This window comes from Rattus norvegicus, chromosome 3 (assembly GCF_036323735.1).
Source record: "Rattus norvegicus strain BN/NHsdMcwi chromosome 3, GRCr8, whole genome shotgun sequence".
Taxonomy (NCBI): Eukaryota; Metazoa; Chordata; class Mammalia; order Rodentia; family Muridae; genus Rattus; species Rattus norvegicus.
The window spans coordinates 68,992,358-69,018,138 of record NC_086021.1 but is presented as its reverse complement, the minus strand read 5'-3'; the positions used below and the strand labels follow the sequence as shown (position 1 = coordinate 69,018,138).

The 25,781-nt window shown below is 38.0% G+C and overlaps 1 long non-coding RNA gene across 2 annotated transcripts in view; it reads right to left on the bottom strand.

Moving 5' to 3' along the window:
- LOC134486366 (uncharacterized) overlaps nt 1-11,349 on the bottom strand; it is a 38,708-nt gene extending 27,359 nt beyond the window's left edge. Inside the window, exons 1-4 of one of the 2 annotated variants that reach the window (XR_010065195.1) lie at nt 10,367-11,349; nt 6,594-6,649; nt 2,600-2,645; nt 1,542-1,632 (exon numbers count right to left, since the gene is read on the bottom strand). This is a non-coding gene — a long non-coding RNA (uncharacterized LOC134486366). Of the gene's footprint in view, nt 1-1,541; nt 1,633-2,599; nt 6,650-10,366 lie in introns of both variants that reach the window. The other variant, XR_010065196.1, reaches the window with a different exon arrangement.
- Between the last annotated feature and the right edge of the window lie 14,432 nt (nt 11,350-25,781).

Below are 25,781 nucleotides of genomic sequence, written 5' to 3'. Positions count from 1 at the left end.
TTATAATGATTTTCGTACCTAACTGAAACAAAAAACACAATTAAGTAAATAGCCCATATGTGTTTTTTAAGAGTATGTGAACCATTTAATATTATATGCTTTTAACCATTGCATGAATATTTTATTAAAAGCTCATTAAGCAGACAACCTGTATCATCTGTGAGCCTGAGCGAAATGCCGATTTCTACTGACAAAACTTCCATACTCCCTTAAAAATTTCGGAAGTGTGACTGTAGCCTGGGGCTATAGCCTTTACCTTGAATGCCTCCGTTTTTGAATGGAGGAAAGCAGGGTCTTAATTGGAGGTCTACTTGTATTGTTGGATACTCATTTGCAACACACCCTTGAGCAGAAGCCTCCAGCGTTTGTGCTTCAATGGGCTCATCTGTAAAAGTGCTGACATAGCATTATAACTGCGTCCTGAGTCTATTTGGGGGGATACTCCTTAAACTTCCCTTTGATTTTTAAAATACGAAAAGACCTCACCTCAAGAAAGAAAAGAACACAATACATAACACACAGTGCTTGATTGTATCTGAAAGAGATCCTTCTTTATATAGTCAACATTGTCTATTGTAACTTCTATCCTAGCAGTATCGGCAAGGTGAGCATTGTGGTTGTACCAAATGCATTCCTCAGATGTGTTCTAGAAATACACAGAAATATTGGTTACTGGGTAGTCAATGGATAGAAAGCCATGTTCACAGTAAAATATCATTACAACATTTTTCATGGTTTATAATATCAACTTAAATTCTCCCAGGTGCACATGTATTGAATGCTTCATTCCCAGCACATGCTTATGGGTGATACTCGGTGAACTGATTGGATTATAAAAACTCTGACATAAACAGTATGCTAATGCGTTTATGGCCTCATAAATGAATGCTCTGTTAGGAAGTGGTAGGAAATGTGGATAATAGTGGAGCCTACAATGGAAGTTGTTGGCTAAGAATGTAATTCTGAAGGCTATATCCTGACCTGAGTCCAGTCTTCTTCTCACACTGTACTTTTAGGTCAACTATCATGAGGTGTAGTGTTTCTTCCACCACAAACTCTGGCTGCCTTGCTGCTCCACACTACCCCAGATTCAGAGTAATGGATTCAGCAGCCCTCGAAAGTGTGGTCTGGAATAAACCTTTCCTCCTTTCGACTCTTTCTCTCAAGTATTTGTCATCGTGATGAAGTCACATACCATGAATAGATAGTTACTGAGCAAATGGAGTTGTGATGGTGAAAACGGTCATTTGCCAGACTGGCCTTTTGCTTATCTTTTATAAGGAAAAATGGGCTTTGTATTAGCTATTTCTTATTCCCAAAGCACTCATCTCCAGATATTTACGTAGCTGAATCCTTTGTACCATTTAGATTTCAGTTCAAATGTACATTATTCAAATACCAATCTATGAAGTCTCCCAGCTCCTTACCTCATTTTAGCACAAGGAACAATTTATCTGGGAACAGCCGGTGATATAGACTGTTAAAACAGAGCACCTTAGACTGAGTAATCTGAAAATAAGAGAAATATTTTTCTCACTGACCTGGAGCCTGAGAAGTCCAAAATCAGTGCCGTGTCAGATTCACTGGTGGGTAAGCTGGCTTGGAACCAGTATCCTAGACAATGCCTTGTTGCTGCCATGACAGAAAGGCAAAGTGAACACAAATCCCAGTCAAAACTTTTTATAAAGGTGTCATTACCTTTAATGATGACTCTACAATCATCCTCAGAAGTTCTTATTTCTTATAACTACTATGCTAGAGTGAATTTTGAAAAAAGGACAAACATTCAGAAAGTAACGCCCTGGCACATGCAAATATTACAGGCTTGAATCCTGTAAGAGAAGCCCGTTGCCTCACAGTTCTGGACAGGGATGTGAATAATTAATTCCTATGAGGCTTCTCTCCTTGGATAGTAGTCAGCCACTCCTGATGCCTTGTAACACTCGTCTCAGTGTACATACAGAGCCCTCATACTATCCACATCTAGGTTTTTGTTTCTGTTTGTTTTGGTTTTTGTTTTAGGACATTGAGAAAATTGGGTTGAAGTCCACAAATACAGTCTTGTTTGAATTACTTTGTCTTTTTTGAGAGCTCGATTTCAAAACATGGGCAACACTGTAGTACTGGGGGTTTCATCTGAATATGAGAGCTTTGATGGGGACAAAATATAACCCATAATTTTATGGAAAACATAACATTTATATAGGCTCATTTATGGTCTATCCTCACTCATTAGAACGTAAGTCCAGACATACCTCAATTGTATTGTTGACTGCAGTATTTGGATCAGAGCCTAGCAGATGATAGACACTCGTACATATGTTTGTTAAATGAATGAGCAGATAAGTGAACGATAAAAGCACTTAATTATCAAGTCTTTGATGTCTGTAATTATTTAAAATTTCATTAATTTCAAAGTCGAGCATGAAAAGCAAATAGGTAGTGTTTTAAATCTTAGCGATGCTCAGTAGCTGTTGGCTTCCTCCCTCCCCACCACCCCCAAACTCACACAGGCAAAACTCGTTTTAGAATAAAAAGACATTTTGTGATTCCTGATTAAATCTCAGATTCAAAAGGTACGTAACGATCCAAGCTTTACCTTCTGACAGACAGCAGAGCAGAGACTTCAAACCGCTCAGGAGGAACTTAGAAAGGAACATGGGGTGGACAGTAAAGGAAACATGAAATAGCTGTGTTACTAATTGATTACCACCTCGGCAAACTAAGAAAACAGATTCGTGACTGTGACTCGTTGTTTTCCAACACTCATCCCTGGATCTTCTCGTAGAGAAACAGGATCCCTCATTTTGGAAGGGTACATTGGTCAAGACATCAGTTTTCCATTTTGTGGCTGTATTCCCTAATTTCACGTGCATCTGAATGAATTGAACCTGATTAAAGGTAGGGATGGTAGGTTCTTGTAGGAATGTTGGGCCCTTCTAGGAGCTTTATGATGGTGAAGGAAGGAAAAGGAATGTATGTCCTTTATAATGTTATGGGACTCCTTCAAACTTGAATTCCTTGAAAGGGGATTAATAAATCTAAGAGATAGGCTCCCTTGAACTACTAATATTTTGGGTACTACTGATACCTGATCTGATACAATGATCACCAGCTTTTTGTAACATTGATTATAATATTATTTAACTTTCAACTGAGGAATTCAGCTCATTATTTTGCCTACCTAAAGAATTTTTTTCCTCCTTAAAGTCTACCTGTAGTGATCAGAACACAACAATGTAGAAGTTTCTAGCATCTTGAGGTCAACCACACTACACAGTTGTTTTAAATTAGTCTCAACTTTATTTTTCCCTTGTCCGTCAACACCTGCTTGTACATGATTGTAAACTTCTACATTGTCATAAACTTTATTCTCATGGAAAGGCATATATCTAGTGTCTTCTGATTGGATGTCTGTTTTCCTTCCTGCCTCACCATACCATATGCCTTTTGTGGGTAAGAATGCTACTCAGTCTTGTATTCTTAGTACTCTGTGAAGATCCTAATGTCATTTAAAGGTAACCAGATTTGTAGGTACTTTATCTACTTACCTACTTATCTAAAATATCCACTCTAGGAGTGGCAGATTCAAGGTATCTTTTTTTTTTTTTTTTTTTGCACAGTTCCAATGGACATTAGTGGGATGTTTTTTCTTTTTCTTTTACTTTTTTATTTTTAAATTAATGGGATTTTTGTGAGACTACCTAGCTACTTAAACCACTTAGAGAATTTGTAACGCATGGGCAGATATCAAGTAGTCATGGTTCCACATTAATATCAGTTGTATTGTGACTTCAATGGGGGCTGTTTAAGGAGTTAGATATTAATAGCGTTTCATGATCTTAGGGAGATAGTGCACTATATTGTATAGAAGCTAGAAAGTAAAAAAGCCAAAAGGTTTGTATCCCAGTCTCATTCATCACTTCTTGGATAAACATTTATTAATTCTAATTGATGAAATGTTTCACTATTCAAGAGTTTGATGATAAAATCATACATGATTACATTTTAAAGTTTCTTAGTAGGCATACGACAAAGTTAAATGTTCAACGAGTAACCACCATATTGAAGTGAGCTTAGCGCTAGTTAATTGGGAAAAACTTGGGGTCACATTTCAAGGTTTTCTTCATTTGAAACTTTAGCAGTCCTTGATCAACAGAGTATTATAGAGTACATTGGTTCAAGTGCTATGATTTGGTACAAGCCTAGATTCCATTAATGAGGAACATTCATGACCCATTATTGGATTTCCTCTATAAAACAAATCTACTTTAATTTTGTAAAGTAGTATAATTGCCTTTGTGCCCTAAAAAGCAGTTATATTGTAAAGAGACTTCACGTCTCAGATCTTCCATTTCAAGCACATACACATTAACTATAAATTTTATATTTTTTCTAAAGAACTTTTACTGAAAGTTATGCAGTCTTCCTATTTTCATTTCCTTATAATATGTGTGTATGTATGTATGTATGTATGTATGCATGTATGTATTTATTATGTCTGCCTGATGTATATGCATACAGCACATGGCAGCGTGATGCCTTCAAATGCCAGAAGAAGCCATTGCATCTCCTGGAAGTGGAGCTACAGGCAATGGTGAACCACTGTGTGGGTACTGGTTTAGAACCTAGGTCCTCTGCAAAAGTCATCTCTCCAGCCCCATATTCAAGACTAGCCCAATTTTTACTTCTATTGCTCGAAAACAGAGCAAATGATGTTTACCAAGACAGAATGAGAAATCTCATCTCAAACACTGTTCTGAGTAGATGTCAGTCAGTTTGCTTAATGTGTTTACCCCAACTCTCTCAGCAGGACTCAAAGCAAGGACCTAGAAGAAAGCATCAAGACTTATCATGAAATGAAGAGAAACGTTTGCCTCTACATTCTAATTTCTTCTTTACATTCATCTCATCCTTAGCCAATACTGTAATTCTGTATTTTGAATCCTAGTCACTGTAATGAAATATCTAAAATCTATTCTCATGACTTTTTACTAAAACTAGTAAATAAATATGAAGCAGGCTATCTTTATTTTTTTCAAATTTATCTCATAATTACACAAGAATTGCATTTATTAAAAATCTAGATTGAACTTTGCTCTAACTGGTTTACGTTTAAAGATTCTTTGATCTGTGATAACTGTAATATATATTAACATGTTGCATTTTAAAGTGACACTGCTTTCCATTAATCAAGTGTCTGTATGGTTGATTAATTTGTACAAGGTTTAAATTGCTATGAAAATTTATCATTCATAGCCATGATCTCCATTTACATATATGTTAATTATGGTAAATGTAATCTTTCCTGAATCCTCTGGGCTGCATACTAAAAAGACAAAGTGATCAGTGACTACGTTTTCCATTTTAAACTCTTCTTGTTGCCAAATAAAGTGTGCTGCAGCCATAAAAGCTAAGCTAAAAATATTGTGATATTTCCTGCTGAAGAGAAATCCAAATTTAAAAGCTGGTATTTCCTTTTCAAATGATGGCTTTAAGCAACAAACATACAATTCCTACAGACAGGATTACAGTCTTTGATTATAGCAGTAGTCTGTGGAGCTGCCCACAAGTATTACAAGATGTTTGATTTGCAGCACTCTCATTTCAACACATGTACTAGTAAGCATAGTATATGTTTCTACATATCTGTAGAACAGAATGACTTGAGGGGGCGATTTGAAAAGAGAACTTTGGTATTAATTATTGTAGCAAAGTAAGTAGGTCAATGAATGAATGAATGAACAAGTACAAATGAAAAGTAACTACAGGGCTTTGGGAAATTTGATCAGTTCTTCATTGTTGCAGGAAAAAGATTGCCAATGGAGGAGACTGAGTCATTTCTCATTATCTTATTACCATTATTTTCTAGTTCGCTGTTTTTAAAGCTTCAGAATCAGGACAAAGGTAAGCACCATCATTTACGAGACAAAAGCCTCCTTTACAAGTTTCCCAAAGAGACTTACTCTGGAGTGCTGGGGAAGCCCAGGTCTGACCACACATATCCCCTTACTGGTTTTCTCCTTAAGGTGTGGTTTTTTTTTTCTGGCTTTCCTGTAATGTAAAACATGCTAACCAAGGCTTGCTTCTTCATTAGGTTTAAAAGAAATGATTCCATTTGTTCCCAATTAGAGTTTGTTCTTTTTGGAAAAGCCAGCATAGAGGAAATGCTAACCCACCGTAAGTCAATGGGAGATGGCAAGTAGGGTCCTTGAATGGACATGATAGGCCTTGCTAGGCAAATGTTAGAAAATTTAATTATTCCTATTAAATGCCTATAATTTTATGCTTAAATTGTTAATATTTACATAATATATTCACTTCAAGAGAAGCCTCATTTCTTAGTCACATCTTAATAGAATTAAAGTATCCATCTTGGAAACCTTTGCAAGCCTAGCACCTCTGACTACCTGACGAGGCTCTTTTTAATGCCACTTATTTGGCAATTTTCTTATAGTCAGCCTAATGACACAAGAAACAAACTAGCATGGCACCTGTTCTGATAGATGCTATCCCTTCCATCGTCTGATCCCAGACCTTGCAAGACATTTTCCAAGGAAACAATACTCCCCTCGTTGTAGAAATGCACCCACCTCTGAGCAGGAAAGAGCAGCAGCGTAGGGCAGAAGATGAAGAATATATTATCCATCTAAAATTACAGAGAAATTTTAAGTAGGCAGAATATAATTGCCCAATTTGGAAATTAGCCAGGACACAGGGTTTAACATCATCTTTACTCTTTTGAAAAGTGCCATGGGATTTTTAATAACTGCTGGTGGTCAGGACCTTGGTTTTACCCTCATCCATTAGACGACACCTCCAACAGTGCGGTGGCCCCTCATACCATGCTGGGGCATCAGTTCAGTACTGACTCAGTGAAAATTGTGCCACCTACTGAATCATCCTCCGCTCCACTCAGAGTGGCCTGGCTTTTAGATTTTCTCTGGAGAGCTGTTATGAAAGATGGACCCAGTTACAATGATGCTTAATTTATGAGTTTTCAAGGTTTTTAAATGGCCAAGATCCTCAGACCTGGATTTTGTATTTTCCAGTTTCACCCAGCAAAAAATTTTATCCTTAGGATCAAAAATGAGTCTTGATGATTAAACTCCGCCTTAGACACATCCTTCCTCGAGAAGAAAAACACTGACAACACACACACCACCCGAGTGCATACTCGATGTGTTACTGTACTGTAATGCACAGCAGACTGGGCTGCTTATAGTTTGTTTTACTCCTCTTAATGGAAATATAAGCTACGCCTTCCAAATCTATGTGAATAATTTCACTTAAAATATTCCACCAGGAATTGTTTTTGGATTTTTATGTTCTAAGAATTAGTTTTAAATCACAGAAGAACTACACTTCACTGGCTAAATAAAATGATTTTTTTTTAATCAAAGAAAGCCTTCATCCCTGGAAAAAAAAAAACAAAAAACCTTACCATCTACAAAAGTCTTAACATACCTTGACTGTTCTAAGAATAGCTAAAGAATAATTAAGGCTTTCATACCAGTCCAGTTACTTTGAAAGGTAAGAGTTAATATATAGCTGTTTTATAGGTTCTGTTTTAATTTAACACTTTAATCCATGTTAATTCACTTAAATGGTTCATGTTAGCACACCTTATCCAAGATGTTTTAAGCTGAACTCTTGCTACATTCAGAAACCCTAGTCTTTAAAGTTATTTCAGAAATTCTTTTTGGCTTCTAAAAGTAACAGTATGCTGGGATTGAGAAACTGTCTGAAAGTATTTCTTGGGGAAATACTCCTGGAAAAAACATCGAGTAAATCCTATGACTGGTATGTGAGAGAAGAGATGTTGGGAAACAGTTATGAAGAATGCATTGAAATTTGACAGCTGGTCCTGTAAAATAGATTTCAACATATCAGCTTGTTTCCTCTCATTCGTGCTGAGACCAAGAATTCTTCCAGGTGCACATACACATACAAACACCCAGATAAATTCGCACAAGCTTACATACATGCGCACTAGAGAGTGTGTGTAAGTAGTGTGCACGCATGTGTGTACATGCACACACACACTTATACACACAATCACATACATCATTTAATGTTTTTCCCTTTCTTGCTCCATCAGTTTCCAGCTTTTCCTTTGACCTACTTTTGTATTTGCTTCCTATTGTCAAGTGAAAAAGAAAAGGTTTTCATCTCATTTTACCTTTTTTCCCCCTAAAACACCCTTGTGCTATTCTTCTTTGGATTTCATTATTTACTTTCTGATAAACCCACTGATTGAGTATTAGCTATTTGCAGATCAGAAGTATTATTTTAGAAAACAAAAGATTGGTTTGCTGAACAGTTACAGCATGGCGTAAAATAGGTAACATGGCTCTGTTGATGCCTGGTTTAATACCAGGTGGAAAAATCAGCCACTTTTTGTCATTAATTATTAACATGAAGATCACCTGAGACAATAATACTCCTCTATTTTTAATCTGAAAATCTGGGGACCTAGAAGGTCTCCAAGTTGATCAAATAGCTCCATGACAATTGTGGGAAGGTTTGTGTGAGCTGTGGATGGCTGTAGGTTTGACATGATATTTAATGCAGGAGTGGCTATAGCTTTCTAAAAAGTTGAATTAGAGACAAATATTGCCACTTAATTTTAATGAGCAATGCATTCGATTGGTATTCCTCCTTTTAAAGGCAGCTTTATTTAGTGCTTGCTAACATGACTTCATATATAGTAAAGCTGTTTGCAGTTCTTTGATATTTCCTTTTCTGATGTTGCTTCTGTTATTTCCACATCATTCTGTCAGTTACTGCTCATCACCTAAAGTTTCTCCTAACTTTAATTCCCAAGTTCAGGGATACTTCTGGTTCACAAAAACTGTGTTAGGTAAATATGTGTTCTTCTACCCTCAAGAAGAGAGAGACAGAGAGAGCTAGAGGTATAGATAGATAGATAGATAAATAGATAGATAGATGATAGATAGATAGATAGATAGATAGATAGAAAATTGTAAAGATAAATGCAGTCATCTACAGAAAAAATAATTTCAGTTACAATCTGTCAATATTCCAACTGAAAACAATGGGATATGTTTGTAATAAAGAATGTTTGATTCTCTTATTTGTATGTTCTGGAATTACAAAAATTATGAATTACAAAAAAGTCTAAATAAATATGAATGCGTATGAACTTGCTGAATTTTCCCAATTGTTGAGTAAAACTTGTATGCATCTCTAAATTTGCATGTTAAAGGATTAATTCCTTGTCCATATATGTCAAAAAATGATTGCAACAGAATGCTGTTGAACTTAATACTCATTAACTTAAGTTGCCTCTTAGGTTATGAAAACAAGCCTTCTGTGCAGGGAAAAGGACAAATGATTCCCAGACCCCTATTCACTAAATTCTTCTGGTCTTAAAACTAAGTCATCAAAATTTTATAAGAATTCCTCTTCAGGGTCAGGCACGATGACTCAGTTTGTAATCCCAGTACTCAGAAGGCCGAGGCAGCAGAATTACCAAACATCTGAGACCAGGTTAAGCTATGTAGTAAGTTCCAGGGCAGCTGGCAAGATCCTGTCTTCAGCAACAACAAAAAAATTCCTCATTAGAAGATTTGAAGAAAAAAAAAACAAAAAGATTTGAAAGATCAGAAATACTGTTCAAATCAAATGTTTAATACACATGTTCGTCACTCAAGGTAGACACTGAGACATCATTAATATTTTGAAGAAACCAAGAAAACAACATTAGAATACCTAAAAACATTTGAAAAATAATCAAACTAATAAGTTCCAACATTTAGTGCAGTGAACCCCAAAAATATGTATCCATGGGGAGTTTCTAGACATTGTGAGTGTTACTCGGTAAGGGAAAGAAGCCTCAATAATTAGAGAATCTTGAAGTAAGGACAACATTATGAAACACAATGGAAATTTTATATCCAAGTGTTGTCATTCCTTCTACGCTCCACCCAACAGTTACCTAGCAACCACCAGGAAGTTCTGGCTTGCTATAAAAGAGACTGTTTGGCCTCTCCTTGCTCTCTGCCCATTCTCCATTCTCTTTCTCTGACTTTCTTCTCTCCCTGACCCATCCCCTCCTCTCCTCCCTCCCCCCTGCCCCCGCTCTCCTTGCTGGCCTCTTCTCTCTTCTTCTCTTTCCCTCTGCCTCTACTCCCTTCTCAACTTTCCTTCCCAAGCCCTCAAATAAACTCTGTTCTACACTATATCTGTCTGTCGTATAGCTGGTATCTCAGGGGGAAAGGATACCTCAGCATGGGCCCTCAGAGGCACACCTCCACCTCGCCATACCGGGCTCTATAAAATATATCCTTGCCTTTTTATAAAACACAACTTTTGATGCCAAGATTCCGATATAGAAACTCACAGGTTCCTATTTCTTGCCGCCACATGAATTTTCCAACCATTGAATCTCTAGACCTCCATCCAAACGCAGGCGAAATGGTAGGCTTCCTTTCCTCCTCCAACTAGTCAGCCTAGATGAACCCTGGTCCCAAGCAAGGACTGTTGAGTTCCTAGCCACGCTCTGGTGTCCTTGAGAATAGAAGTATTCCCAGTCATGACTGGCCCTCTTGCTGACCCCTTTTTCTGGGACATCTTCTCTTGGGGGAGATTTTTCTACTCCTCGAGAAGATTTCTTTCTCGCTGCTGGCAAATCCTAGGCCTAGGTGTTGGCTCAGAGCTCAGCCCCCAGTTCATCACGTGACAGCTTGTTGATCTGGCCTGGCTGCTGCCATTTCTAGTTATTAATTTATCTTCGGGATGCTGAAAGAGATAATATTAATAGCCTCTACTCTCATCCATTGGGTACTTCCAGGCTCCCCACTCAGATGCCTCCAAAAGGAAATGACTTCACAGCTACTTTCAGGCTCCGTACTAGGACGTCTCCTGGTTTAATTCACAGATTAACTTTGGCCGCAATCCCCATTAAGCAATAATTCTCAATAACTGCCTAAGTGCACTTTGAAAAGAAAACGTTTACAACTCTGGCCAGCGATCCGAAAAATGGAAAGATTTCTGTGTTCAGGCTTTCCCCGATTTCACGCCAACCAACTTGCTCTCTGCTTGCCTTCTCACACTGTCCAGCTCTTACTGATGCCATGGGCTCACTGGACTGCTCTCCACTGTTGCCAGGTTATCTTACTCTGCCAAACCATTGCTGGCGGCTGTTTGCTTCAGTAGGCAGTCTTACATTTCTATTTGTGCCACAGGAACAGCCAAACTACGACACATGCCTCCATACTGTGCCATTTAGAATTGTCTTTATGCGTTTGCCTCTGCTAATACATAGCAACACTTCTGCCATTCCATTCTAGGTTATAATACATGACTTCCTGCACAGATGGAACTATTGCTTCAGTACCATCTTAGCTAAGGGCAGTCACGTGGCTGATTGTAGCTTCAGGACCATCTTAGTTAAAGGCAGTCTCATGAGTGTCCGCCATCTTTGTTATGGGTAGTTCCCACCCCCACTGGCTTCTTACTTTAAAACAATCCGACTTAAGGTTTCCAAAGACACTTTTTTGGATAAGGTTTTCATATGATTGCTATCATGCCTTGGCAAATGATAATTTTAATATTAAGTCAAAGATTTGCAACAGAAAGATACTAAAGATATGTTTAGCCTTGTTTTTGCTACTGTCATTAAGTTACAATGTACTCTCTTTTATTGCTAGATATATTCTAAAACAAATAATTTAAAACAGATTGTTTAACTCTGGTATACTTAATAGATACTAGCTCTCAATCTTGTCAGAAATCTGCTAAGTATAATGTCAAATGTTTAAGTGTATTATGACAGACAGATTTCCAAATCCTAACAGTGACTCTCCCTACCCAGGACACCCAGAGTCCCATATTGCCTGAGACAACATGAGTCATTTCTCCTATGTTTCTACTCCAGAGGAAAAAAGCCTCTCATCTTCTGAGCTTGACAGCTGACTAATTCTGCCCAAGTTGTGATGGAGAACACAGGGACCTGGGAAAACTGTTACGTATAAACTATAGACCAACTGCTCTCATTTATTAATATATGATATCTGGATTATAATTTACTCTTCCCAGATCTCTGATTATATAGACTGCTAAGGTAACTACAGCTTGACAGCTAGAAAACAGACCTCTAGCTCCCTACCTCAAGGTAATCCACCACCATATTAGATCATACATCAATTTGTTAACTAGTTAAGACTACCAGATCTCTTATCAAAGACAGACAAGTTTGCCTTGTTCACAGACGTCATAAGAGAGGATATGCAAGTTCAGATATAACCTTTCACAGATGTAACCATCTGCTATGTCCTTATCTAAACTCAGTTTCCAGTGATTAACTACTTCATATTTTCCCCCTTGTTAAGCTAATCTTACATTGAGACTTCAAGAATTTAAGATCCTAATTTTTATCAATGAAGATCTTATAAACTAGCTTAACCCTAATAAAACACTCAATAATATGATCCATTTTTGTAATCACCAGTTCCAATTTTAAGGGTTTTTTTTTTTTGGTTATCTATCAACCATAGACTTCACGTGTTTCTCATGCTAATCTATATCAATAAACTATTATATTCACAAGCTCACCAAATTTTCGAGTTTCCTTTTAAATGTAAACTTAAAATATTTCACGATATGCTAAGATAATATACATTTAGTCTCCTAGACAGAAGAAAAAAGCCCTTTTTATGCCTTCTGTTCCATAAAAGGTTTTTTGTCTTCCCTAAGCTCACCTTAAAGACTGTTCATGCTGTTATCAACCTTATCTCTTTTGTAAACGTATAAGCCCCAGGAAACCCACTCAGAGCTACCTCTAGTGGAGCGAACAGACTCCATCTAGATAAGTACGCCTGCCAATCAATAGCCTAAGCTTCTACCTGTTACCTAGTCCACAGGGTAGGATTCCTCTCCTGCTTCCTGGGATTGGGACTCCCCTCGCCCCAACCACCAAGACTTTTATTTTCTACCTCTAATGTGTGTGTGTGTGTGTGTGTGTGTGTGCGCGCGCGCGCGCACACACACACACATGCACGTGCACACATTTCAGCATCTTGTCAAGTCCAGGAATGTACTCAAAATTTAGCTCCAAAGAACCAGTCCACAGATAAGCCAGTGCCTGCTCTCGCAAACACAGATGCTTCTCCTGGACCTGCTCCTTCCTACCCACAAATGGCCCAATAGACTCTGAAGAGCAAAGAAGCAGCCAATGCTCCTAAGACTTGACCAACATCCCCATCCCCATTTTCCTTGGTTGTCCAGGGACTCATCACCGGAAAGTCAGCAGGAAGTAGCAAAAGATCATGACGACCCTATTTCACCATCATCTCTTTCTAGTTCGTTCTCTCTCTCTCTCTCTCTCTCTCTCTCTCTCTCTCTCTCTCTCTCTCTCATAAAACCCAAATGGAGAAATGTAGGCATTTTTCTAAGCTCCGCCCAACAGTTACTTGGTATCAGCCAGGTAGGCCTGTCTTTGTATAAAAGGTGCTGTTTGGCCCCTCCTTACTCTTTCTGACTTCTCTCTCTCAGACTCTCTTCCCTCCCTGACTCCACTCTCTTTCCCCTTCCCCCTCCCTCCTCTCTATGTGTTCCTGGCCAGTCTCTCCTCTTCCCTCTTCTCTCTCTCTCTCTCTCTCTCTCTCTCTCTCTCTCTCTCTCTCTCTCTCCCCCCTGCCTTTCTCTGTGTCTAATCCTTTCTCAACTCCCCTTTCCATGTCCCTAAATAAACTCTTCTCCACTATACCCATTGTATAGCTGGTACCTCCGGGGGAAGGAATGTCTCAGCATGGACCTGCTGAGGCACCCCTCCCTCCTGGCTCTAAAAATAACATATCCTGTCTTTTTATAAAACACAGCACAAAATATATGTTTCTATGTATGTATAGATGTAGCATAACATGTAGGAAGGAGAGCAAGAAAGGTTGCCTGAGCTTTAGGGAGGAAGATGGACCAAATGCTAGTAATAGACACAAGTTATAAAAGACACTGAAATATATAGACATTGGGTTTGGTAAATTTTTATATGTGGTGTTTTGTATTTTCGAGTTTTTTAAGTAAATAGCATTTATAAAGACAAAACAGAAAACAAAAATTTATTCTGCAGTACTTCATACAGTGAACGACGTCATCTCCCTTCCACAAGAGCTTAAATCTGTGTGTAAAACCGAGTAAACTGACTTTGGTTTTTCCAAGCAAAACAAGTGCAAGTATGATGTGTTTGGAGTGTCTTGTGAGGGGAACCAACTGTTTAGAAAGGGGCAAATACTGGAAGGAGCAAAACCGTCCAGATTTGGATGGCTATGGCCATCCTGTTGAGAACAAATTAACATTAAAAATAAGATTTTAGAATATTTAAAATTCCCTAACCATCAGCTATGTGTGTCTTCAAATATTTATTTTACCTGAGGCTCTTTGGCTCTGTGGTCAGTTGTGAGCCATGATCCTTTCACTGCTGTGCCATTGCCAGTGCTAAATGCTGAAGAAGTGGGGCCCAGGAACCAGCAGGATAGGCAGTTCACTTTCATTAGAGTGTTGAGAACTCACCAGCAGAAACAGGGGATTGGCCATTGAGGCCGCAATCGGGAGAATGTGATGAACTCTGCAGGCCAGGGCTTGAATTCTGTATACATATTTTGGAGTTTTGGTCATGTTTGTTTTTGGTTTTGTTCCTTTGTGTCACTAATGTTTCTTGCAGCAGACCAGGTCCATAAGATTCTAGATCCTCTGTTAAATTGAAGCAGGAATGTGAACATCCACTATCTAGGAACTTCTTAAGGAACAGAAACCGCCAAAATATTTGGGAACTTAAATAACCATGCTTGGATGACCTTTCCTAGAATGTGCTGGTGGGGCGTGGAGTGGATCAAAAGATGGTGCAAAGTTGGGTTCTGTTCTGAGAAGATAGAATTGGACAAGGACGAGTAAAGAGAAATATCTTTAAAAGTATAAAGGCAAGACTGGTTAGGGATGTAGCTCAGTGGTCCAGCACTTACCTACACACACACGCACACACACACACACACACGCGCACACACACACACACACACACACACACACACACACTCATACACACACACACAGGTACACGATGGGGGCGGATATGAATAAAGTTAAATATTCTTCATAAAAACAAAAAACATTCTAGATCCACTCTCCAGGCATTATGTCTTTGATATTTTGCTAACCTGGTTCCAGAAATCATTTACACATCACTGAAGTGGGGCTCACCTTTTGACGGGACATTGCATTTATAGTTTTTAATAAGCAAAACGGTCTTCCAATTCCATAGTCCCATAGCTATGATGTAGAGAGATCAGTTGGGGGAAAACAGTCATTTTTATAGACGTTGGAAAGCTATAGCAATCACAGAAAACACCACCAACAAACCTCTTCGTATTGCATCTGAAATTCAGTAATAGTGAGAAACAAAATAATTCTGCATCCTGTGGAACCTTACTTCCGTGGCACTCTGCTCTAGGCTTTACATTTTTATATTTATTTATTGAAAAGCCTTTATTAAAATAAAAGAAAGGAAAAGAAAGAAGAAGAAAAAAAGATGCATACAAGACATGCGAATGAGTGTGTTGACATTAAGCAAATACTTGAAGTATTTACTGCTTATAGAGGTTTAACTGCACAAATCAGCATCAGAGAATGGATCACTCCTAATCCTAGAAAATTCTGTCCTTTTGCAGACAAAATTGTTCCTATAATAGCAGATATTCATTCCTCTTGAGTGATATTCAAGCTTAGGCTCAAACTCTAACACAATAGCAGAGTAAGCTCGAGGGTGGAACAAAAGAAGTAGGGGGACCCTTAGAAGTTCCCAGAGGTAGTTAGGGGAGGAATTGGGGGTGGGTAGGAAGATAGACTGAGAAAAAGGAAGGGTTTCAAGGGGGAGGAAAAAACCCAAACCTAAGTCTGAAGGATGAGTAAATCTCCTCTTTACATAGTTTTTCAAAAGGTTTGTGATAACCAGTTTCTGTGTAAATACATTTGATGGCTCTGAGCTGAAGGTGACTGACAGCTGAATCTAGACCCCCTCTGGAGTGTTGCCTTGGGGACTGCCATTGTTGCTAGGGTTTCTTCAGGCTGACCCAGAAGAAACATTGTCTCTGGATGACTCTAACAACTGCCACCCCCAAGCAGCCTAGGAGCCAGGAGCAACCAACTTAGTCTCCCTCGAGCAGTAATTAAAGCGGCCAGAAGAACAAGGCGAGTTAACTGAGTGGAGCTTAAGTCTCTCTCCAAACTCTGATTTTAAGAATGCATCTGAGTATTTGACTTTTTTTTTCCCAAGCTGAAATGTTATAGAGTTTCTCTCATTCCTTTGTTAGCTGGAAAAACAAACAGTTTTCTGGGTGTTCTGGAAGTGTCGAACTGAAGAGAGCATTGCAGGTAAATGCCTTAGACGTTCTTAATAAAGCTAAGTAATGTGTTTACTGAGATACAACTTTGGCCAAGTAATGTTACTAGGAGTTTCACCTCGACTCTCAGCAAATTGCTCAGGACTATTGGAAAGGAATCTTTCTGTCCTGTACTGTTAAGGTAACACATTTGACTCCTGGGTTCACAGTTGTGCTCAAAGCCTTGGTCCTGTGTTCTCAAAGCATTCTGTTCCACCTCCACTGGTCAAAAAGTGGTTTTCTCTAACCTCTGAAAGCACTCTCCTCAAACCGCAATGAAAATTGAAACTTTGCCATAAATGGGTGAGCCACTTGGCCAGTTTAAAAGCCTGATAAACCTAAGGAGAGACCATAGGCATTTATCTCCTGGACATTACCGGCCTGTACCTTCACGCGGGTTCAGAGTCCAGGAACCAGTCAACGCACAAACAAGCAGCTGCAGGGAAAAGCAATGGCTGCTTGGTAGGTTTCTGTGGGTAAAGGATTAGCTAAGTTGAAGATACAGAGATAGCAATCACTTATTAAAAAAAAACCAGGCTGGGTCTACGTTAGTAAAAATATAAGCGAGTTTTGATTATCATCGTTCAAAACATCTCAGGGAGTCACATTTACAGTGTTTCACACAGCAGGGTGGAAGGGTTCCTGCCTGAACCATCGGTTCTCCTTTCCTATTCCGAATGTATTGAGTTTTGTCAACTTTTCTTATTCCTCATCTCATTCAAATATTCTTATTTCCTCATCCAAACTTTTTGGAAACTAAGCCACAGGAAGTCAGGAATTCAGAACATCTGACATTGTAAGGGGGTCAATATTAATTTGACGAATGTTAATTCTTGCTTTGAAGTACTTTGGTGTTGCTACTGCTCTCCTCTTCCTCCTCCTCCTCTCCCTCCTCCCCCTTCTTTTCCTCCTCCTCCTCCCCCTTCTCTTCCTCCTCCTTCTCCACCCCCTCCTCTTTTTTTCCTAGCATTTTGTTTTGGAGGGTTTCTGGGTTTTGCGGTTTTTTTTAATTGTTGGTAGATTGTCTTGGGGTGTAATGATTTTGTGGCTTATGTATGAGTCTAAGGAAATATTTATCCTTTTATTTTTAAATGATATTATGACCAAGTAGTGAAAAAAAAAGATTCTTACACCTAGGCGGGGCTAAAGGGGTAGCTGTAATTTAGTCATATGCAAGTCTGTCAAGTTTCTTAACATCTTCACATTTCATTTGAATGACAAGAATTCATCTTTGTCAGGTTGTTTTTTTAAAGAATGGCTAATATGTTATGCATGGATGATCACATCACATAGTAGGTGCTTGCTAACTAATGCCTGGGAGAAGGGAGGCGTTTCTGGTAGTGAAGTAATTTCAAAGCAACAAACGATCCTAGGAGCCTGAGGGTAAATAAAATTCTGTGACTCTTCTGCCTCATTCATTTGATTGTGACTCCCGGAATATTGTGTGGCTACTCTGTCTAGTAGGATTAATAAAATAAGATTATAAACTTTATCAACCTTCAGTAGATTAAATAAATATAGTAGAACTTCCCAGTAATAAAAATATTCTACAAGTGCCATTTGGTGTCCTATTTTTGTATGATACAATGCTGATACTTAAACAAAAGCAAGAGTTGAACTGCAAACTACTATTGTGTAAGCTAAACACAGAATTGTGTTAAATCATTACATTAACTTCCCCTGAACTTTCTGTTGTGTTTCGAGTTACTATTAACTACCACAGCTTGACAAACGCTTCCACTGTTGGGTGTTTTTATGGTATCGATTTCAGGTGGGAAATTCTAGGAATATGCTAGTTAGTAAGTATAAAATTAAGGAACTTTGTAATGTAGCTGTCAGAATGGAGCTGCTGCTTATGTTTCAGTGACGTCTAAAAATAATAATCATAGTCAGGTCTTACTTGGGGTGGGGTGGGATATTTGGATCATGTAACTCCGAGAAGGTGGCAGATTCTAGCTCATTAGGAGACAGAAATACATCACGAAATGCATGTTGCTCTACAAAGCACATGCTATGGGGTTGAAGATAAAAACCGAGGCTTTAATGTTGGGGGTTGAGGTAAGAAGAATTTGGGGAATGGAAAAGAGCACTATTAACACCTTCCTGTAGATGAAATGTGCTGTCTCTGTTAACTCAAACATACCACAAACCAGCCTTGAAAACTGTTATCTATTGGCCACTGTCTTGATTTATGAGTCTACATCAGTATATATCTGTCTGAATGAGGAAGTGAAAAGCTGTTAGTTATTTTTAAAGAGCCTGGATAAAAATTTACATAAAATAAGAAGTTAAATTGTTACTGCTCCTTTTTCAACTATGTCCACTAAAAGAATGGTAGGTTGGGTTTGTGAAAAGAGGAAAGGAAGAATCATTGCCATCACAGGCATACATTTCTGGATGATCATCCCATCTCTGTTTTCTTAATTAGTCAGCATAACTGATGAAGGGCAATGCTAGCAGAAGTTGTCCTGGAGACTGTTTTCTTTAAATTATTCATCAAATTGGGATTACAGAAGAAATTTCTTGAGGAAAATTCAAAATGACTAAAGCAGTCGATACCTTTCTCTCTACTTCTGGAGCAAAACATATAATAATGATAAAACAACGTTTTAAAATAACCACTAAGTCCAGCATGTCAGAGAGCAGTGTTTCTCAACCTTCCCAATGCTGTGACCCTATAATACAATTCCTCAAGCTGTGGTGACGCCCAACAACAAAGTTATTTCATTGCTACTTCATAGGGGTTATTTTTGCTACTGATATGAATTGCAATGGAAATAACTGATATGCAGGTTTTCTGATATGTCACCCCAAGGAACTGCTACTCACAGTTTGGAACCATAGCCATAGAGGAAAACTTGTGGTCTTGAAGCCACAGGAAACTGGGGTCATGTTCTGGGCACAGTTTACTAGTGTGTAACCACAGACATTTTATTCAACATCTCAAAGCTTGCACATTTTATTAACACATAGTTAATCAATTTCTCTTTTCTTCACGAAGTTCATAGGATTATTATAGGATTGCCACTGAATCTGTTGCAGCTCAAAAATGTTGTCATTCTGGACAAAATTAAACTGGAAACCTTTGGGGAGCACCAAACAAAGGAAGGCCTTTCTCCCTGTGTTTCATTACCTTGGTCCACCAAATAGAAATACAATTACCTTCAACCTTCTTACTGAAATTTTATTTCAGAAAAACAATTAAGCATAGATCATAGCCAGAGGGGCTGAAAATCAGAAAACTCCCCCAAATGATTATTTCTGTAGACATCCTTCTTTTTCTTAAAAATTATATACTACCCTCTAATAGTGTCTGCAGCACTACTCTACAGTTCCCTAGCCTATTAAAAGTATATTTCATCTTCAGCCATTTCACTACATCTTCAAGTTCCATGGAATGTATGACTCCAGTGCTGCAACTCTAATAAATCTGTGTTCCCTTACTCCTAGTCATTTGTCAGTTTCATATATTTATAGTGATGGTTTCCTTCTTGAAAAAAACAAATCAGGAAAATGTAAAGAATACACAAACACACTGAGTATGTATGAAAATCCTGGTAGTGATAGTTTTGTTAATTTCTTGTGGGGGAATAGAGGACACTCTCAAGGGGATGCTGGATGTGTCTGTGTACCATTCATGATGGTAGCCCTGTTGCTAATCATTTCTTTTGTTATTGACACCATTATTTTTTACTTATTTGTTTGCTTGTTTTTGAAGCAAAGTTGAATGAATATTAGCCTAAAAGCTGGGATTACCCAAGATACAATCCATAGACCACATGAAGCTCAAGAAGTAGGATTACCAAAGTGCAGATGCTTTAGTTCTTCTTAGAAGAGGGAACAAAAACATTCACAGGAGGAGATATGGAAATAAAGTTTGGAGCAGAGACTGCCCCACCTGGGGATCCAGTCCATATACATACAGCCACCAAACCAAGACAATATTTCTGATGCCAAGAAGTTCATCTTGACAGGAGTCTGATATAACTGTCTCCTGAGGGGCTCTGCCAGAGCATAACAGATACAGAGGCGAATGTTAGCAGCCAACCATTGAACTGAGAACGGGGTCCCCATTGGAGTTAGTTAGAGAAAGGGTTGAAGGAGCTCAAGGGGTTTGCAACCCCATAAGAACAACAATACCAACCAACCAGAGCTCCCAGGGACTAAGCCATCATCCAAAGAGTACACATGGACAGACCCATGGCTTCAACTGCATATATAGCAGAGGATGACCTTATTGGACACCAACGAGAGGAGAAGCCCTTGTCCTGCCAAGGCTTGACCCCCCAGTGTAGGGAAATGTCAGGGTGGGGATGAGGGAATGGGTGGATGGATGGGTGTAGAAACATCCTCATAGAAGAAGGAGGAGGAGGGATGGGATAAGGACTTTATGGATGGGAAACCGGAAAAGGGTAAATAAATGTAATAAATAAAAAGCATACAACAAAAATAACAAACAAAAAACCAAACCAAACAAAAAAGGGCCAACTTTTAATATAGTTTTAAGTAGAGAGAGAGAGAGAGAGAGAGAGAGAGAGAGAGAGAGAGAGAGAGTCTCAAAAGAATGGCTGTACCTCAAGAAGGGAAAAGGTAGATTTGCCATCAGGAAGAAATATACTTTGTTGATTTTATAGGTTCTGCTGCTTATGACAGAGCTTGCAATGTAATAGAACATAATAGGTATTCTCTAACCATAGTGTTAGCAACTGCAATATGTTTATCACCATGCCAAATGCCTTAAAACATCAAAATAAGCATGGTAACTGGAGTTGGGTCAAATTGAGATATTTTAGAACTTTTAAACTTGGATTTATATATATATATATATATATATGTGTGTGTGTGTGTGTTTGTGTATGTATGTATGTGTATATGTACATATATATGTATTATATGTGTATGTATATCCTATGTCAGAATCAGAATCATCCTATATCCTATATTATATATTATAATAGATAAAACTTGAATCTTTATATATAGATATATTTATAGGCTATGTATCCTAATTACTGATGACTTCAAAAGTTAACTAAAATTCCTGACAAATATAGCTCCCAAGCACACATGTTACTCATCACCAATTGATGTCATCCTATGTCAGATTTGCTCTAAAAAGTCTGCCAAGCACTCAGAGAGAATGAAACTTATGAAAACAAAAATGCCTCAGTATTCTTATGAAGATAAGTGTGACCCACAGCCTTTGAAAGACTCTTGAATAACCTCAGAAGACCCGAGTTCAAGTGTTAAGGACCATGACCTGTTAGTCTGTGGAATACTCCAGCCTGGAAAATGCGTGTTACATGGGCAATTTCCATCTCTGCCTCATGTTCAGTGGAAACTGGAATGACAAAAAAAGATTTACTTCAAGAAGATTTTGCAATATGTTTTTGGCAACATCTGCATGTTTAAAACCCATGTTTTAAGTCCCTTGAAAGGCTATTGAGTTCCTTTCATTGTAAGGAGAAAAACTGCCCTTTCTGATTTCAGTTAAAATAAAACTCTTGACAATTTCTTGTTTACTATTGACAGAATGCATTGGCCTCTTTACTATTTTGTTTCGTAATTGCAGTCTGCGGAGTCTGAAAAACGTGAACTTCTACTAGTCAATAAGGTGACTTTTCCAGACAATAGAGGTATAGAACATCTCCTCAAGGATGTCTTTTTTCCTTCACACTAACTGGATGTGAACCCAGCCGCAGAGTGCAGTAGTACTAATTTCATTAAACACCTCATCAGAGTGCTTACTTAACATTTCCGCGATACATTTTAATTGGTCACAACTGGCTCCTTTTGTCTCAAGACTTCGTAAGTTATCTGCTCATTTATAAGTGAAGACAAAAGCTGTCAGATCCCCAGTGTACTTTCTGCATTTCTCTGTGAGGACATCTGTACTCTGAATAGTTTCCCCCTTTCCCAACAGGTCTCCTCTCAGCTGCTCTATGTTCGTACATCTCTCAAGAGGGGTTAATTCTTTACAGCTGTATCCTGCCTTCCATGGATCACACATGTGCAAATTATTAATCTTTTTTCTATTGCTACAGCAACTCCCTAAGCCATAAACACCCCCTACCTAAAACTGGCAGTTTTCCAAGAAAAACTTTGATACTCTTTGCCTGAAAAGATAATTTGGCCTCCTTCAGTTTACATTGTGCCTCGGAACAATACTAAAGATAAAGAAATAGAAACGTACTTCTGAGTAATTATTCAGAAATAGAAATTAAATCTGCAAGCTTCAGTCTCTCTCTCCTGCTATATAACAGGTCCAGATCTATATTTTATTCACCTTAAAAAACCAAGTAAATCATTCATAAGAATAAAAGTCTATATATACTTAATAAAGAGCACCCTTTCAATAATTTTAGGGCTTTTCCCATAGTTTTCATGCAAATTTCATCACATAGGATGTTTTTATAAGTGAAAATATTATTTATTTCAGCATAAGCACAATATATTTTTTCTAACACTGCATGAATGCATGTATTAACATCTTCAAACTATATTATGCATGTTTTCTTACATGAGCAAGTTAATGTTTATTTGTAAGTTAGGGAGCAAACTTTAGAGATTTGGGTGAAAACATGTATATGAACTTGCCTGTATTTTGATCCTCAACAGAGAAGCTTGTCAATGTTAGTGTGACATATATTTAATTTTAGATATTGAATCCCCTGGGACTCACAGTCAGATAGCCATGGCTGTGCCATTTCTAGCACACTTTGATATTCTTCCATTTCTTTACCTACTAGTTGGATTGTCTTATGGTAACTCCAGCCTTCAAAATCAATGATTAATTTTAAGAGTTAGATATGTCATAATAAAGCATTAAGAGATTCCAGGAATAGCATTTCTCGGTGATTAGATGCCTCTAGTGGTGTTTGGAAACAGGAGGCAGAGGGGCAGGGATTTTTACCACCTGACAAGTGCAATAATCCCCCAGAACTGCAAGGCCTGGAGCATCTTATTGCTGTTATGAAACAGAATTTATAAATAAAAATAAGGAAAACAGCCAGAGCCATGCACTTCCTGGGCTTCGCTGACATTGATATGACAGCCAATCAGAAATTTCCATTCATGCCAGGATTGCCAAACCAATGATTTTAGCAATAAAACCCAGCCCAAGAAATATTAAAATGTTTTGTCCCGAATACATATTTGAACACAAAATAAAGGTAAGTTCGTTATAATTCAGACACACGATCATTTTAATATATACAGAGAATCTCCCCGTAGACCAATTAAAAGGAGCTTCCAAACAATACTGCCTCTTGATTCACATAATATTTTAACTCAAGCAAGTTACATTTCAACATTTTCAGATAAGCCATATAATAGTGGGGAAAGGGGATTAGGAGAGCAGTGAGATGTAAACTGCAGCTTGAATTATTTCAACTATATTTTAACGGGCTTTAAAACTGAAAAGAACTAGGAACACAGAGGGGAAAACTTGCGTCCATTATTTTTTTTTCATCACATACATCATTCCAGTTTTAAAAAAATGTCAGTTGTTGTCATGTTAACTAAGAATGCATTCACCATTGTGTGTATCTAAAGCTGGCGTTAAACTGAGAATTTTGCAAAGGACAGATACAAAGAAGTGGTTTTTCCTTCTCTCTGTATATAAAAATAGAACTTTCAGAAATGTCATGGCTGACACATTTAGCTGCCGGACATTGAAAACCCTCTTTCTGACTCACAACCTGTGACTGGAACTCTGTCAGAGTAATCAAGAGATGTTATACTGTGGAGCACAAACAGGAGGCCAGTCTTTGCTATTTGGCCTGGCTTTTTAAAGAAAAAAGACTTAAATTTCTTTTGGAGCATAAATAAATATTTTTCATAGTCCCACCTAAAATACACACAGCATTAGACCTATCACGTATTTGTGCAGCTAATTAACACAACCAGTATTTTGCGAGTGTATGAATTTAACAGAGTATAACATGGTAAGAGATAGTTTTGACCCAGTAAATACCTCTGTGCACTGGGCTATTTTCTAAGATGGCATTCGAGTCAGAGATGACCATGACAACAAAGGCAAATGGATACAGTGAACCTTCAAACAGTACAATCCAAATTTAAAGGTCAAAATATGATTCTTAGGTGATATTTGCCTCTTTTTAATGTCAGACGTAATTAGGCTGACTCAAAAAATTAAGTAAAACTATAATGCGCAACTTATTTCTCTTGGTACTCTGAAAGTATTGATTTTAGGGTTATATGGTGTGTGTATTTTTATGTCAGGGGAACGTTTAGAAAGGTTTTACTCTTCTAGTCAATTTTGTAGAATCCAAAATTTAACAAAGGGCATTAGTATGAGCATCTATGGATGCAGAAATAGACAAATCTGTTGTTGCTGTCCTTGCATATTAGCCTAATCATTCTGCTTCTCTTCTTTGTTTCCTATCACCTTTGGAAACAACTGTATTCAACCTTTCAAACTGAATGACTGGAATAGCTCCTAGACATTTAAACATTTTAGACAATGAAGCTTATTGTGATGTGCGACTATATAATTTACAGGGGAAATATTTCAAGTGGTAATTTATTTAGGTTCCACATTTTATATGTTTTCATGTGTTAGAAATGGCTTTATGATGGCTTTAGAAAACAGGTAAAAATCTTGTCTCCTGGAATTCTAGGCTGTATGATGTTGAAAAAGCAAGTCTTTGTAAACCTGAAATGTTTGTTGTCAGTATGTAGAAGATGGCCACGTGTTCACAAGTTGTGAGTTTTACCGAATCAAATACCGGCAAGAATAGATTAGTGCAATGTCTGGCAATAAATTCACTGAGAAAAATTAGTTACTCCTCTCTCTTAGTTACTTAGTGCTGTGCCCGACTACCTGGTAGAAAACCATTTAAGGCAAGATAGTTTATTTCGTAATAGTTAGAGAAAAAGGCAAGGCAATAAGAGTGGCTCTAGCTTTGACAATATCCTGTCAGTTTTTATGCAATAAAGAGATAAAAAAGGATTTATTTATTGGCTCACTGAGTTTTCTGTATTCAAGAAATCTGTAGCCTCTAAAATGTAAAAGCTGAATGTTTGGCATTCTTACCTTTGCACACATCATAAGCCTAGTTTAACATTCTAGTGGGTAAACTTGTCTATATTATTGTTATACATAGCTCAGCACCAGTCGTTAAATCCAAATCCTCCTGACATACTGAATTTGAATACTTGAATCTTAATGTGGAACACATATATTTTCAATAGTAAATCTGAAAGCACCCTGACCACGTCTTAACTGAACAGGACTGTCTCTTCTAATTGTGGGTATTGGGGATTAGACTGCTTACAAATGAAGTCCATTGATTAGGTCACATGGTATCATTTCAGGGATGTGAAAAGTTCTGAGCTCCGGTTTTGCCCTTCCCTTGGGGCATT